Here is a 16,917-nt window from a genome sequence, read left to right as displayed (position 1 = left end):
GTGGTGCCAGTGATCAAAACTGGGCCAGAAGCATGCAAGACAAATCTTACCTGTTAGAGTATCACTCAAGCCTTACTTAATTTCATTTGAAACCTTCCCCTTTTGCCTCTCTCACATATTTGTGTTACAGACAATAGCTAAGACATACCAATGTGTATATTGAAGGTGTCTAAGCTGATGATTTGATACACATATGTTTGGTGAAATGATGACCAGAATATGTTGGTTAACAGGTCCTTCTCTTTATATAATTGTTCTGTTTTGCTGGTGATGGCAACGAGAACATTTAATATCTACTTCACCGAACACATCTACAGCAGTAACAAGAACCTTAAGAGCTATGCTGTATACAGATCCCAAGGGAAAGGTAAGTAGGCTGGAATGAAGAAGGGTTGGATTGGACAGTGACACAGGAAGTAGAACTTTCTCCCTGAACTCTGCAGATTTTCCAGAGCGAGGGGGTGCTCACATGGACTTGGAGAAAGGAGAAAGGTGAGGAAAAGTTTCACCAAGTCAAGTCAACAGATCTTGATCTCAACTGATTAAACAGTCCAGGTCATCCCTTTGGAAGCTAAGAATGAGAGTCAAGAGTTGTGTTCTTGGCCTTGGCACAGACAAGGGAGGGGACATGGGTGAATCATCTGCCATAATAAAGCATTTTTTCAGAAATTTGGGGGTGTTAGTCAGGAGGCATTCCTTGAGCACAACCTATTTCCCAGGAACACAAGGCAAATCTTCTAAGAGTCGCTTCACTTCTCCAAGCCCCTGTCTGTCTCTTGTGAGATGATATTCGGGTAATCCCCACTTCGTCGACCATGAAACTATGAGCATCAGTGGACACATGTATGGGCATAGTTGAGAGCTGAAAGAGCACACATGGAAAACACCAGATCTTATTATCTCTGCTCCTACATAACTCTACCTTGCCAAGAGTGAACCATGTTCAAATTTAATATTCTAATATATGACTCTAAAGTATAGTCAAAAATAATTGACTATAGTCAAACTACTGTTGACTATACTTTTTCCCCTTCTTCACAATTAGGTCCAACATTGACTTGCAGGAGTCCATGGAAGAAATTCTGAGGATGTCTCTGTGTCCTCTCTCCTCTGGGTTCATCCCAGTCTGCAAAATAAGGCTATTACAGAAACCACCTTCCCAAAAGGTATTGAACTGCTCCCAAGAGTGACTTAACTGCTTTGACATGATTCTACAGTCTCCTAAAAGGAAACACAAAGACTAGGAATGAAACATGCCTTCTGGTTCACAGAGGTCACAGTTTGTAAATCCTGCCAAGTGTTCCAATACATATGAGGACTTCAGGCACTGTGGCTCAGAGGAGGAGCCCATGCCCCTCACTGCAGGATCCCAACTGCACAGCTGCCTGAGAGTGTAAAATTAGATCATGCTTTGGCCAGCAAGCCAGAGAAAGATTCCTGGGGATCAAAGCTTTCTCAGCACCCCAAGGATGAAAATCAATGTGCCTGGAAGAGAGAAGAGAGGAGGGGGAAATCTATAGGAAGGGGAAGTGAATGATGGGAAATAGAGCTGGAAGATGGTTTCCCTCTTCAAGCAATTAACTCCATAGAAAGTGAGATGTGAAATCTCTAGCTGAGAAGGTGCAATTTTAACTCAAAATCACCAGCAGGCTTTGGAATTGACTAGCCACTGACTTCTGGACCACCAAGATAGCCAGACTTGTTGGTTTCTGTTTCTTTCTAACTTCTGAGTAGAACCAATATGGATTATGCCAAAATGGAACATCAAAGTTATATTTGGGAGCAACACTATAAAGATCTTTTTTCTCTGTTCTACCTAATTTCCCCCATATAAGAATTAGTTTGCATTTGATTTTATGAATGAATTCCAAAACTATTTATTCAACAGGGTTTTGAACAATAACTTGCCACCTTCCAAAATAATTTCATCTTATTCTAGAGAGTCATTTTACACTATTGTTGGAATGATCCTGATAAAGGCATTTCCTAAATGAGCAAATTTAGACTAGTAACTCAAGCATAGAAATCTATCATTATAGCATTGGTGGCAAAGATCCTGGCTGCATTGTGCTGTTTATCCACAACCCAGTATAGATAGATTTCTTGGCATGTCTGACACTAACATCACCATCTCTCACATAAATTTTCACTCTGGCTTGTCTCTTCCACTTTTTCATTAATTTCTATTTGGTGCTTAGATCCAATCTCCCCTCAAAGGAGGTTAGAGGAGACTTGACCTTCCAGTGGTCCTCAAAGTATGGCCCACAGGCCACATATTGTATTTGTATCTGTTTTGTTTCTTCATTGCAAAATAAGATATATGCAGTGTGCATAAGAATTCGTTCATAAGTTTTGTTTTTACTATAGTCAGACCCTCCAATGGTCTGAGGGACAGTGAACTGGCCCCCTGTTTAAAAAGTTTGAGGACCCCTGCAACCCATATAAAGAGAACAAAACCTTCCACTTTCTCCTCTAGATCTTCCCTCTATTAACCTTGTCCTCCTGCCTGTGAGACCATGGGAGAGTATGAGAATGACGGGCAAAGAGTAAGTACTTCCTGTCATATGTGTGCCAACCACTGTCTTAGGATTCATTGCAAATGACAAGTTGAATACTGGTTCTATTTCTGGCACTACATGTTTAAACAACCACCTCATCAAAGCATAAAGCATCATGTTCCCAACTAAAGGTAAGCGTCCATGTCTCCTGTCTCCACCAGCCACCTTACCTCTCCTCAGCTGAAGACAATCATGTCACAAATAGGCCCAGGGAGCAAAGTATGTTCCCTTTCAAGAGATCCTGGACCCACCAAGACTCTCAAATTCATTGATTCTACCGAAGTCTGAAGGTTTTCTAGTAAATTGAACTAGACCAGAACCTAAGTCTTTTTATTATTGGTTTCAAGCAGTCCACAACCCAGATGATAGAAGATTTTGCTTCTCTGTAAAGTATGATAAGGGAAGAGGCCGAAGGTAGAATGAGATTTCTAGTTGATTTTTATTTGAGCAAAAGATTGGTTATTCAAAATGTTCTTTCAATAAGCAGTATGATAAAAAAAACTTCCCAGAGCTGGAGACAGAGTATAACAGTTAGGGTGCTTGTCTTGCATATAGCTGACCTGGGTTCATTCCTCAATCCCACACCACATATGGTTTCCTGAGCCCTGTCAAGATTGAGAGCCATAGGTAAGCCCTGAGTACAGATGGGTGAAGATTCCAAACAAATAAAGATCACTTCCCATTAGAAAAGAAGGAAAAGAAATTAAATTATTTGAGTCTTTAAATGAAGTTCTGAATGCCATTGTTCTAGTTGAAAACTCTAAATAGCTTCAACCAGCATCTTTCCAAAGTAAAAAACAAAAATTATCTGAATAAATTAGGTCAATACGGTACATTTGGATGCAGGAGAGCTGTTTTACAGTCCTAAATATGCTATTCTTTACCTATAAGTTTTGATCACTAAAGGTATCTCAATGTCTTAATTGTAGGTTACTGTCTTTCATCTTTAAGTTGTTTTTTGTAACATTTTACATTTTACATTCCCCCTTTGCATTAGAAAGAAGATAATAAAAGCATCAGAAGATTTATGGTGGAGTGTATAGAAGATAGCACATGGCCCCCAACTTTCACCAGGTACAGCCCTTGAAGCCCCCAAACACTGCCAAGAGAAGTCTCAAAGTACCCAGAATTCTCAGAATTGTTATAGCATCGCCTGCACCACAGGGCATCAAATTCTCAGGTTCTTGCATTGAAGACCTTGCCATAGCCTGAGAATCACGTTAGAATCTCTGAGCCATCTGAACACCAGTTGGTGTTCCAGTTGGTTTAGCCCCCCACCAAACATAAATAAAATTTAAAAAATTAACTGGTGGCAGAGTGTTTTTATGATCTCTCATAAAGCTTTTATTTACAATAGAGCCAATCCCGGGCCAGACTGGGTGGGGGTAGAGCATTTGCATTGCATGCAGTTGACCCAGGATGAACCTCAGCTCGATCCCCGAGATCCCATATGGTCCCCCAAGCCAGGAGCAATTTCTGAGCGCCTAGCCAGGACTAACTCCTGAGCGTCACCAGGTGTGACCCAACCCCCCCTTTAAAAAAGCAATAGAGCCAATCCCCTAATCACAAAAAGCAAGATCTCCTCCCTATTTGGAAAATTCTGTTGTTCCTCAACAATAACGACCCAATTGCATTGTGACTCAGTAAACAGTTGTTGCTGCATGTAGTGGTTGTTCTCTAACTTATATTTCAAACACCCGTGGCTGTCTGATTTTAGAATAATCATTCTTGAGAAATGAAATATTTCTCTGCACCTGGGCAGAACTCATGTCTGCATTAGCATAACAGGTGTGTCTGTTCTTTGCCCAGAGCCCACTGGAGTTGCCAGTATTTGCATCTACACTGGAATTATTTTGCTAGTTTCTTTAGACTGCAAAGCGTGTTTCCCAAATAGAGAATCAAAAACGATCTAAATAAATTAGGGAAACATGGTGATATAAAGGAATTTATTTATGCTTTAGACTGGATGCAGGAGAGATGTTCTTCAAGTCTTTACTATGTTATTTTCTGCCCACAATATTTGAATAAATATTCTAAATCTCCAATTTCATTATCCCTGAGAATAAAAGGGACTAGTAAAATCTCATAGGACTTTCTTAGGAGACTGACAAAATAATCAATCAGGAAACTTATTGATAACTATCAGGTTGAATATTTGCTTATACGAGCAATAATATAAGCAATATAAGCAATAATTTGCTTAGGCAAGCACATATTTAGTATTTTATGAGTTTAGGAGTCAGAAACACACTCAAAATGTGACTCTAAATTAACTTTTATGCTTCAGAGTTGGGAAAACATAGTAGACAGAATTTCTTAATTCTAGATGTTCAGCCATAAGTGTTAGGGATGGAACTAGAGTCTCACACAAGCAAATCCAGTGCACTACCTCTTGAACCACATTTCTACCTTGTTGGTACTTGTTTTGAAGTTGAAGGAGAAAAGTAAAAAACAAAAAACAAAAAAACTTCAGAGTAGCCCCCATGAAGCCAAGAGCAGCCATGAACAGTCTATTTGAAAGCAGAGACCTCAGCCTAACCACTGGCAGGAACCAGTTTTGTACCTACCCTACCAACATTTTGATAAGAAAGGACATTTTGTTGGATATGAAGACATAGAACTAGACAAGTTTAGCTATAGAGTTGATAGTCTGGGGAGAGGGGTGAAAAATGTGATCTAAGGATTCTTAATTCCTAATTATTAGAATTCCAGCACCCTTAGGGAATGCCCTAATAGTGGGAGTCTTGTATTGACTCTTTGCTCTGTCACTACTCCTGAAGAAGACAATCCAGAGATATTTTGTATTAGCTTCCTCTCTGATACACATCCCCTGATACATAGAGCCCCACTTAGGCTTGATTTATATTAGTTATGTATTTGCCTGTAAGCACCTGCCTTTCTTCCTGTGTTTATTGGCCCTGAATAATAAATACTGTACTTGGAGGACTGTCAGGGCTTTCAGTCCATGAGGCTGTGAGCTCTCTAATCCTATGCTTTTCTCTCTTATGTTTATATTCTTCTCTCTTTTTTTTTTTGTTTTTGTTTTTGTGTCACACACAGCAGCACTCAGGGGTTACTCCTAACTACGCTCAGAAATTGCTCCTGGCAGGCTCGCGGGACCATATGCGATACCGGGATTTGAACCACCGTTCTTCTGCATGCAAGGCAAATGCCCTACCTCCATGCTATTTTCTGGCCCCTTGTATTCTTCTCTTAATTCTCATGGAGCACCTGCCTCTCTCCTGTTTACCCGAGGCTGGTCCCTTGCACCTTTAAGACCCCAAACTTAGGGGCCGCTTAAACTTAGCACCACCAGGTGTGACCCCAAAGTCAAAAACCAAAAAAAAAAAAAACAAACAAACTTAAACCCCAGCTGAAATGCTTGTTTCTTGAACCATTAGACATTAAATCGATTCTTTAAAGGGTGCAGGAGTGGTGGTAGAGGACTTTGGAGATTCACCCTGTGGTGCTCAGGAGCTATTCCTAGCTTTGTATGTGCTCAGGAGTGAACCCTGACAGAATTTGAGGGCCTATTTGGTGTTGGGGATTGAACACATGAGGTTAGCCACATGCAAGGTAAGTACCTTAAATCTTGATCTATCTTTCTGACCACTAAATGGGCATACTTGATAGGGCAGAGTAAAATAAATTCCACATGTTGTGAAATCACTGCATATGATATTCTCACCCCCAGGAGGACAAGTTTGATGAAGAGTAGCAACAAAGAATAAACCTGGACTGAAGCGATAGCACAGTGGCAGGGCATTTGCCTTGCATGCGGCAGATCCAGGATGGACTGGGTTCTATCCCTGGCATCCCCTATGGTCCTCAGAGCCTGCCAGGAGTGATTTCTGATTGCAGAGCCAGGAGTCAGTTTGCTTTTTGCCTCGTGGTCTCTCTGAGCCACAAAGCCAGACTGACATTTTTTATTTCTCAGTGCAATTTCAACAGGGTAGGGGAGGGTGGATAAGATCCAGGTGGACGTTTACACATCAAAGGGATAGGTGAAAAGGAAACAGGAAATTTGGGGAATGCATTTGTTTTGAGTTAATAGCTGGATGTGTTCTTACAGGGCAGCAGTGAAAAATAAATGCAAATATCTCCCCTAGCATCTCACATTGGACCTCCCAACTTCTAACTGGTCAGCCTCCAACTGCCTCCCGGGCTTCAACTAAGGCCTCTCTCCTATTCCTTGAGTCAGCCAAACACAAGAGGCTTTGTATGTTCTTATCTGGAAGCTCTTCATTCCTGGCCAAACTCTTGGGAAATCTTAGTGAGGGTCTTCTTATAAACCTTGGTATTGAGCAGGCTGGGTGAGCCCAGGGAGAATTGAGGGAAGCCAAGACAATCCAAGAGTGAATACTCTCAGGATGTTCAGAATGTGCCCATTTAGTTTCACAGGAGACAGGAGGACTAGAGCCAGGCTGGAGCTGCCCAGGAACAGGAAGCAATGCTCTTGTGGTTTGAAAGTGTGAAAGATTTTGTTGATGGTGTCATGTAAACGTCTTTCTCTATCCTGCTGAGTTGCCTTTCCATAGACAGCTCTTCTTTGTCTTATTCTACGATAGCCAGAGCAGACTTGTCTGATTGCTAAATATGTGTTGGGTGCCATGGGTCTGTTCTCTACACATCACAAGTTAGATGTCATTTCTTACTCTTTCTTCCTTTAAGGAAATCCTGTCACTGTAGCTAGATATCAGCAAAATAACAAGAAAGTCAATAGTTTAGTCTCTGTCAGTCCTCTACAGTCCTATTATGTCTCTTTCTTTTTCTCTTCCTTTATTATTTATTTTTTGGTAAACAAACAAACAAACAAACAAAACGGGATCTTTTCAGGGCTAACACCAGGCTCTTCATCTGGGATCCCTCCTGGCAGGGTGCAGAAGACCAAGTGGAATGTGAGAGATGAAACCTGTTTTGACCATGTGCAAGGAAAGTCATCACTGGCCGAGTTCCTCAGCCATCAGAGCTGGCCACTGTTTGTCTCTCCGCCCACCTGAAATGTTTGTCCCCTGTCAGGGCTCTGCTAGAAAGTTCTTGACTTTCTTCACCTTTCTGTCCTTCCCTTACTTTCCTTTATATGTAAAAGTCTCCTTTTCTCCATCTGAAATGCTGATGTAATTCCTCAGTGTCCTTTCAAAGAATTATAAATGTTCTCATTGTGAGAATCCTGTAGAGAGAGACAAAGAGAAATGCAGTGTCACGATCTCTCAACCAGATCACTGGACATGGCGCACCACTCAGCACAGTGTGGGATCAACATGCTTTCTACAGGATTGGATGGGAATCACTTTGGGATCGTTCATTTTGAGGTAAATTTCACCCTCACAGATTCAAAGGAATGAAGGGTAAAAGTGTCTGGTGAAGAGGAAATAGGAACATCTGACTCTTTCAACAACCTGTCTCCAGGTTTTATCCATGACTTCTGGGGCTCGCCACCTCTTGTTGGACCCCACCTGAAACTCAATCATGAACAATTTTGTAACCAAGGTGTTTAAATAAACTAATTTAAAATAATTTTAAAAAGTGAAATGAAAGACACAGTAGAGGGAATAAAAAGAATTCACTACAGGGCCAGAGCTGTAGCGTAGCAGTAGGGTGTTTGCCTTGAAAGCAGCTGACCCAGGACAGACCTCCATTCAATCCCTGGCATCCCATATGATCCTCAAACCTGGAACAACTTCTGAGCACATAGCCAGGAGTAACCCCTGAGCCACCGACTGTGACCCCCAAAAAGAATTAATTACTGAAATGACAATCTAAGCTTAGCGTGAAAATGCAGAGATGTGGAACATTGGATGTTGAATGAAAGGAAATGGTTCTGTTTTTTGCCTGGGGAAAATAAGGAACCAATCTCTTACATTTCTCAAAATGTTTATCTTGACATAGTCAACTCAAATGACTGTTTTTGGACATGAGTAGAGGCCATTCAGGTCACCAGAGGACATGAGGGCAGGCCCGAGACCCAGTGGGAGTGATGTGCTTATAGGAGGTGATGAGGATTCAAACATACAGGAGGAGGACCATGCATGGACACTGAAAGAAGACAGTTGTCCATAGCCAAGGAGAAAGACCACAGAAGGGATCCTCCATGTAGACACCCTAACATTGTACTTCAGGGCTCAGTATTATGAAAAATTAACTTCTATTCTTGAAGCACCAAAGGTTTTGTGGCACATGGCTATGGCATCCTTAGCAAAATAATCCACCCCACCTTCCAGCTCCTCAGTTTCAGAGATAACCTTATTCAAGAATACATTTCCAATTGACTTATATCCTGAAAGACTTAATTTCCCTTGTGAACAGTGGACTGAAGGGTTGTGGAATTTCAGAATCTGAAAAGCTGGCACTTTTCAATAGAAACAAGAATGTTACAACCACTGCAAAAAATTCCCTCTTTTCCCCTTTTGACCTATCTCATTAAACCAGGATGCTTATCCACAGAATCTTCCCATTTCTAAAATTAATTATAAATGCCTGAAGGTGTGGCTGCCCTGAGCATTTCGAAGCCTGCATGTCCAGATGGGAAGGGAAGAATTTCCCATTTCCCCACCAGGCAATTTGATTTCCCAATTATCTTTCTCGGGCCAATTATGGATCTAAATAAACCAGGGTGGTACGCTGCCATTTTTCTCTAGGACTGATGCTTTTGCCCTCTTGCTTTCTCTCCTCTGCTAAAAAAAAAAGAAAAAAACAAGGGTAAAGATGATTTCAGTGCTTGTCAAAGAAGACATGGCTAAATTAAAAGGAAGACAGGCATGATGTTACCCAGCCAACAGCTATCAGGGGAAATTGGAGGGTCTAAACTTTTCATATCCTGGACACTGGGAAGGAATTGATTAAACGTTCCAAAATTAGATCCTTCTGGCCACATTTCTGGATGGTGTGACTGTGAATGACTCACGGGAAGTCCAGCTTATTATGTCCCGGAGACACCACTTGGCAGTCAAAAGACCCCAATCAGCACTGTGGGGATGTCGTCTACTGAGAACACACTGAGTGATATGGAAGGGATGATCTCCCCTGAGAGAGACCCCCAACAGGGTCTGAGTGAGGCTGACTTCTAAATCTGTGCTCTAGGGAAGACGTGTGCTGCTCCCACTCCTCTCACTTATTGGAGATTGTTGCTTGAGGTCTCTGAGAGCAAGTAATGAAGGTCCATTATTCTTAAGAGATGCAACAGCCATTTGGCTGGCTGCTCCATGGCTCTGTTAGAGTCCAGACTTGAAAGATTAGACCACATAACTGGAATAAAGTTTAATACTTTGATCCATCTGCCAAAAAGATCCCAAACCGGCCAGCCAGGGCCATCTCCAGAAGGACATAAATCCTGCCCAAGGTCATGAAGAAGATTATATTGAGAAAGGATATAGAAAGATTCAAGCTTTCTGATGATCTTTAAAATGATTGGCTATTATCTAGGTATACCCTCCTACTGCTCCCTTGTCCTTCCCTGATAGGCTACTTGGTATGCCCAGATAGCTCGGTGCTATGCTAATGAATAGAGGCATGAGAAGACCTAGCATATGGTTTATACCATGTGATTCTTACAAAAGGGCATCTCTCCTTACTCAAAACCTGAGAAAAAGCTTGTCCCCTGTGTGACCTTTACAAAATGGCATCCCTCCTTGTTCAGGATCCAGGTCCCAACAGCTTCAGTTTCTGAAACCCTCCCCTCTATCATCAAGTGATTATCTCAAAGCTTCCCCACAACTATCCAAGGAACACAAAAATGTCTATACCCTTCTTCCCACCACCCCACCACCCACTTTCTTCTCACTTATTCTGACATTACACCATAGTTTAAAACAGTTGTCTGTCAATCTGGCTTAAACCAGCATTCTTGTCATATTTTGCTTCCTATTACAGGCTGAATTTTTCTCAGCCACTCCCAAATTCAAGAGTGAAAATGCTACCTACCATCCCCCACTAGTTCACTTCACCATCTCTTCCCCATCCTATCCCTTATCAACATTGTACTTCTTCAAGTCTCAGCTCAAGAGGCAGAAGAGATAGCAAGGTGGTAGGGCATTTGCCTTGCTTGTGGCCTACCCAGGAAAGACTTGAGTTTGATCTCAGTATCCCATACGGTCCCTCAAGCCTTCCAGGAGCAATTTCTGAGTGCAGAGGCAGGAGTGACTCTTGAGTGTCACCTGGTGTAGCTTAAAAAACAAACAAACAGGCATGCAGGAGGGAGGCGTGAGTGAGGAGAGACCTGAGTGAATTTCAGCCCCTTTGCGCGGCTTGGGTCGGCACCTCCCCCCAGGGGCTCCGGCGTGCAGGAGGGAGGCGTGAGTTAGGAGAGGCCTGAGTGAATTTCTCTCCCTTTGTGCGGTTTGGGCTGCCCCCCCCCCAGGGACCCCTGCGTGCCAGCCGGAGAGGGTCCAGTGACTCCCTTCCCCCAGAGTCACCAAAATATGTGAGGCAACTACTGGCAAACCTGGAGAAACACATGAAGGGAATTGTGATAATAGTACGGGACCTCAATACTCCACTATCACCACTGGACAGATCCTCCAAGCAGAAAAATAGCAAAGAAATAAGAGCTCTAAATGAAAAATTAGAAGATTTAGGGCTAATAGACTTATATAGAGCCCTCCATTCCCAGAAAGCAGAATACACATTCTTCTCAAACCCACATGGAACGTTCTCCAGAATAGACCATGTCTTAGGATACAAAGCCAACCTATGTAAGATCACAAAGGTAAGGATCATTAGAAGTACCATTTCAGATCACTATGCAACAGAGCTTAAAATTGATGTCAAGAAGAAGCAATGGAGGAAAACTAACACCTGGAGACTAAACAACATGCTGCTTAACAACAGCTGGATCAAAGAACAACTCAAGGAAGAAATAAAAAGATTCCTTGAGACAAATGACAATGAAGAGACAACATGTCAAAATCTATGGGACACAGCAAAAGCAGTAATTAGGGGGAAACTCATAGCAATACAGGCCTATGTCAAGAAACAGGAAAACAACAAAACCAACAGTTTAAAAGATCACCTCAAAGAATTGGAACAACAGCAACAGAGAAATCCAACCACAACCAGAAGGCAAGAAATAATAAAAACCAGAGCAGAAATAAACAACATCGAAACTAAGAAAACAATACAAAAAATCAATGAGACCAGGAGTTGGTTTTTCGAAAAAATAAACAAGATAGACAAACCATTGGCAAGACTCACCAAAAAAAAAAGAGGGAAAACACCCAAATCACTAGGATCACAAATGAAAGGGGAGAGATTACAACAGAACCCCAAGAAATACAACATATCATGAGATCATATTATGAACAACTATACTCAAGTAGGCTAGAGAACCCAGTAGAAATCGACAGATTCTTGGACAAACACCCTCCTCCAAGACTGGAAAAGGAAGATCTAGAAAGTCTAAACAGACCAATCACTTCAGAGGAAATTGAAGAGGTAATTAAAAAACTCCCTAAGAACAAATGCCCAGGCCCAGATGGATTTACAGGTGAATTCTATCAAACATTTAAAGAAGACCTATTACCACTGTTCCAAAGGCTTTTCCAAACCATAGAAAAAACAGGAATCCTCCCCAACTCCTTTTATGAGGCTAATATCACACTCATTCCCAAAGAAGGCAAAGACACCACCAAAAAAGAAAACTACAGACCAATCTCACTAATGAACATAGATGCAAAGATACTTAACAAAATCTTAGCAAACCGAATCCAACACTTCATCAAAAAGATCATACATCACGACCAAGTGGGTTTCATACCAGGAATGCAAGGTTGGTTCAACATACGCAAATCAATAAACATGATACATCACATCAACAACATGAAAGACAAAAACCACATGATCATATCAATCGATGCCGAGATGGCGTTTGACAAAATCCAACATCCTTTCATGTTAAAGACACTCAGCAAAATAGGGTTAGAAGGAACCTTCCTCAAGATAGTTACAGCTATTTATGAAAAGCCTACAGCCAACATTATACTTAATGGCGAGAAACTAGAAGCATTCCCACTAAGGTCAGGAACTAGGCAAGGCTGTCCACTCTCTCCACTCTTATTCAATATAACCTTAGAAGTCCTAGCAATAGCAATCCGACAAGAGAAGGGAATCAAAGGAATTCAAGTAGGGAAAGATGAACACAAGCTAGCTCTATTTGCCGACGATATGATGATATACATCAAAAACCCTAAAGAGTCCACAGTAAAACTCCTAGAAACAATCAACCAATACAGCAAAGTGGCTGGATACAAAGTCAATACACAAAAGACAGTAGCGTTTCTATATACAAACAATGAAGTTGAGGAGAGAGAGATTAAAAATACAATCCCATTTAAGATAGTATCAAAAAATATCAAGTATCTAGGAATAAACCTTACAAGAGAAGTGAAAGACCTATACCAGGGAAACTTCAAAACACTTCAGAAAGAAATTGAAGAAGATCTAAAGAAATGGAAGAACATCCCATGCTCATGGATAGGTAGAATTAACATAGTCAAAATGACTATCTTACCCAAACTTCTATATAGATTTAATGCAATCCCTATCCAAATTCAGATACAATTCTTTAAAGAAATAGAACAATCAATCACAAAATTCATCTGGAACCACAAAAGACCCAGGATAGCCAAACACATACTGAAAAACAAGAAGCTGGGAGGCATCTCCTTACCTAACTTGAAACTATACTATAAAGCCATAGTAATTAAAACAGCATGGTACTGGAACAGAGACAGGAACTCAGACCAGTGGATCAGAACAGAATTCCCAGACATAACCCCCAGATATACAGCCAACTAATATTTGATAAAAGAGGCAAGAATCTGAAATGGAACAAAGAAAGCCTATTCAACAAATGGTGTTGGTACAACTGGAAAACCACATGTACGAAAGTGAAAATTGACCCATACCTCACTCCTTATACAAAAGTCAACTCAAAATGGATCAAAGACCTTGAAATCAGACCTGAATCTATAAAGTTTATCGAGAATAAAATAGGCAGAACACTCGAAGACCTATATATCAAAAAGGTCTTTGAGAACGGAGCACCAATGGCAAGAACGTTAGCATCAAATATAAACAAATGGGACTACATCAAACTAAAAAGCTTCTGCATGGCAAAAGAAACCCTACTTAACGCAAGAAGACAGCTAACAGAATGGGAAAAAATCTTTTCACTTGACATATCAGATAAAGGGCTGATATCTAGAACATACAAAGCACTCAGAAAGCTGAGCCCCTCAAAACCAAATAAAGCCATAGAAAAATGGGGAGATGAAATGAATAGACACTTCTCTGAGGAAGACAGAAGGATGGCCAACAAACACATGAAAACATGCTCACCTTCACTCATCATCAGGGAGATCCAAATCAAGACAACAATGAGATACCATCTTACACCAGTGAGGTTGGCTCACATCAAAAATAATGGAAACAACCTTTGTTGGCGAGGATGCGGTATGAAAGGAACTCTCATCCACTGCTGGTGGGAATGCCCCTTAGTCCAACATCTATGGAGAAAAGTCTGGAGAGTGCTCAAAGAACTCAGAATTGAACTGCCATTTGACCCAGCAATTGCTCTACTAGGCATATACCCACAAGATGGAAGGACATTCATTCCAAAATATATATGCACCCCACTATTTATTGCAGCACTCAGTATAATAGCCAAATCTTGGAACCAACCTCGATGTCCAACAACAGATGAATGGATCATTAAGATGTGGTACATATACACAATGGAATATTACATGGCAGTCAGAAACGATACAATCACAGACTTTGCAGCAACATGGATGGACCTAGATCATGTTATGTTAAACGAAGTAAGTCAGAAGACAAAAGATAAACACAGAATGGTAGCACTATTCTGAAACACCTAGAACACATAGTTTATACACAACTAAATCCTATCAAATAACAGGGGTAGAAACTCCGAACACTGTAATAGTCAGCATAGACGTGGGAGCAGTGTCCAAAATACATGAAAAAGGAACAACGCAAACTCTTGACTACACATTTTACCACAAAGAAAACAGCAACAACAGAAACGGCAGCATAGAGAGAACAGGTATGTAATCAGACTTCTACAACAAAGGTCCACAATAATCCCTTAGAGTTCATATACAGGAACACAAGTATAGAACACCAAGGGAAATCACGGACTACAATGGCAACATACCATAACACTACCTTTTAATGCCTTTATCTTACTATACTTTAAATAACCTCTCAGCTTTTCTGCCCACAGGTGCCCTTGGATACAAAGGGCGGACAAACTAAGGTGGCAACTCGGGATACCACACGGGATACCATACCTTGCTTGCACTACGAGATGGCCACAAGAAAACTCTTTAACATACACTTTATCTCTAGGTAATACCTTCATTTAGGAATTGAAGCACGTGACCAGTCAGACCACTGAAGCAGTACCTGAGACGTACAGACTTAAACTACAGGCTCTATTCTTCGAACACATTCAATCAAACCAGCATTCCCTTGCTATTCTCTCCCCTCTTCTCACTACTTTTTTTTTCTTTTTCTTCTTCTATTCTGCTCATTACTTTTCTCCCTTTCTCCCCCCCTTTTCTCTCTAAGGTATTTTCTCTTTTCTCTCCCTTCAAACCCTTCCCATACACCTTCCCCTTTCCCCCCTCCGGAAATCCAACTATCCCCTCACCCCTCAATCCCATCCAGATCTCCCACCATATTAAAACTCTTCACCCCCAGTCCTTATTCTATTAGGCATCAAGATCGACCTCCTACCCAACGAACCAGTACCCAGCACCCAGGCGAGAGGACACCCAGATAAACCCACACCTCGTCTCCTGAAAGAAAAGACAGCCAACTCCCCTATGGACTCATGCTGCGAGGCCCTCCCGACCAACTCCCCCTAACGCGAACTGCTCCTTGAAACCGGGCCTAGATCCAAAAGTATCCCCAATGCAAGAACTCTTCCAAGACCTCCCTGCCGCAAATATTTACCAATCTGAAGAAGGTCAGGGGGTGGGTTAGGAAGATGCCTGGGAACCCACACACCACAAGAAAAACCCAAAAGACAATGGGAAAAACTGTACTTCCAACATAGGCATAAGACCTGTAATACACCACCTCTTTACCTGCCCTCCCCCAAATGTAAGGTAGTCTTTTGCACCACTTTGGTCCCATAAAAATTTCGCTAACTCAAAAACAAAAACAAAAACAAAAAAAAAACAATAAGTTGTGTGGGGATACTGGACTGATAGTCCAGCAAGTAGGGTACTTGTCTTGTATGCAGCCAACTAGGTTTTTATCCCCAGCCCTCATATGGTCTCTCTGAGCATCACCAGGTATGGTCCCCAAACAAAATAGAAAAAAAAAGAGATCTAATTGTGGAGTGATATTTAAGTAGGATTTTGAAGGATATCCAGGAGTTCAACAGTCAGAAAACATCAACAGGACCAGTAAGGGGATATGAAGAAACTGTTAATGATGCTTAGAAAAGAAAGAAAATATTTCTCTCTAGAAAGTCTAGGCAGGAAAAATTGTTGACAAATAATGAAAAACTTTAAGGTATGCCATTTTAAAAGCAAAATAGTGAGGTAAATGGAGAAAGGAAAGCTACAAAGTAAGATTTACTTTACACATATCCTTACCAAAACTAAATAACTGTTCTCACTGGGATGCTTTCCAGATAAATATCTCCTGGCTTCTGTTATTGGGTCAGGCCTGTTCTATAAGGAAGCCCCAATTTCCTTTGAAAAGGTCCCTTAGCTCCAGTTAATACAACACTTGTTGGATATATTGAATGTCTTAGGGCAGACTCTGAGGACAACAAATCTCTCCCTGAGGTGGGACTCTGGTTAGCAAGGGATCACCATCTCCCTCTTGGTAAGAAGACCTTTGCGCTTCTAGGTTGAGCAAGAAGGACAACAGGCTTCTTCATCCCTGCTTGGGAGTGATGATTTTTGATCTCCCAAAGCTTTGAGACTTGCACACACCCTGCATCCACACTTAATCATCCAAAAGAAAACAAGGCAGCTTATGAGCATCTTGAAACACAGGGATAAGTCTTAGACTAGAGCAAGTGGAGAGAATTGGGCTTTCTGCAACAACAAGGAGACATAGAAAGTCTTAAAAATAGGGGCCACAGCAGTGTCACAGCAGTAGGGCATTTGCCTTGCATGTGGCTGACCTAGGACGAACCTCAGTTCGATCTCCCAGCGTCTCATATGGTCCCCAAGCCAGAAGTGATTTCTGAGCACATAGCCAGGAGTAACCCCTGAGTGTCACCAGGTGTAACCCAAAATCTAAAAAAACAAAAACAAAAACAAAAACAAAAACACCAACACCAACAACAAAAAGTCTTCAAATCTGTGACACTCTCTGG

General features: G+C 41.4%; 1 pseudogene; it reads left to right on the top strand.

The window, feature by feature from the left end:
• The first annotated feature begins 2,516 nt into the window (after nucleotides 1-2,516).
• The window catches only part of LOC126016011 (carboxy-terminal domain RNA polymerase II polypeptide A small phosphatase 2-like), a 44,909-nt pseudogene continuing 30,508 nt past the window's right edge, over nucleotides 2,517-16,917 (top strand).

Source organism: Suncus etruscus, chromosome 8, assembly GCF_024139225.1.
Source record: "Suncus etruscus isolate mSunEtr1 chromosome 8, mSunEtr1.pri.cur, whole genome shotgun sequence".
In the NCBI taxonomy this organism is placed as follows: Eukaryota; Metazoa; Chordata; class Mammalia; order Eulipotyphla; family Soricidae; genus Suncus; species Suncus etruscus.
Note: the sequence above shows the minus strand (reverse complement) of the source record. Positions and strands in the feature narration are given on the sequence as shown.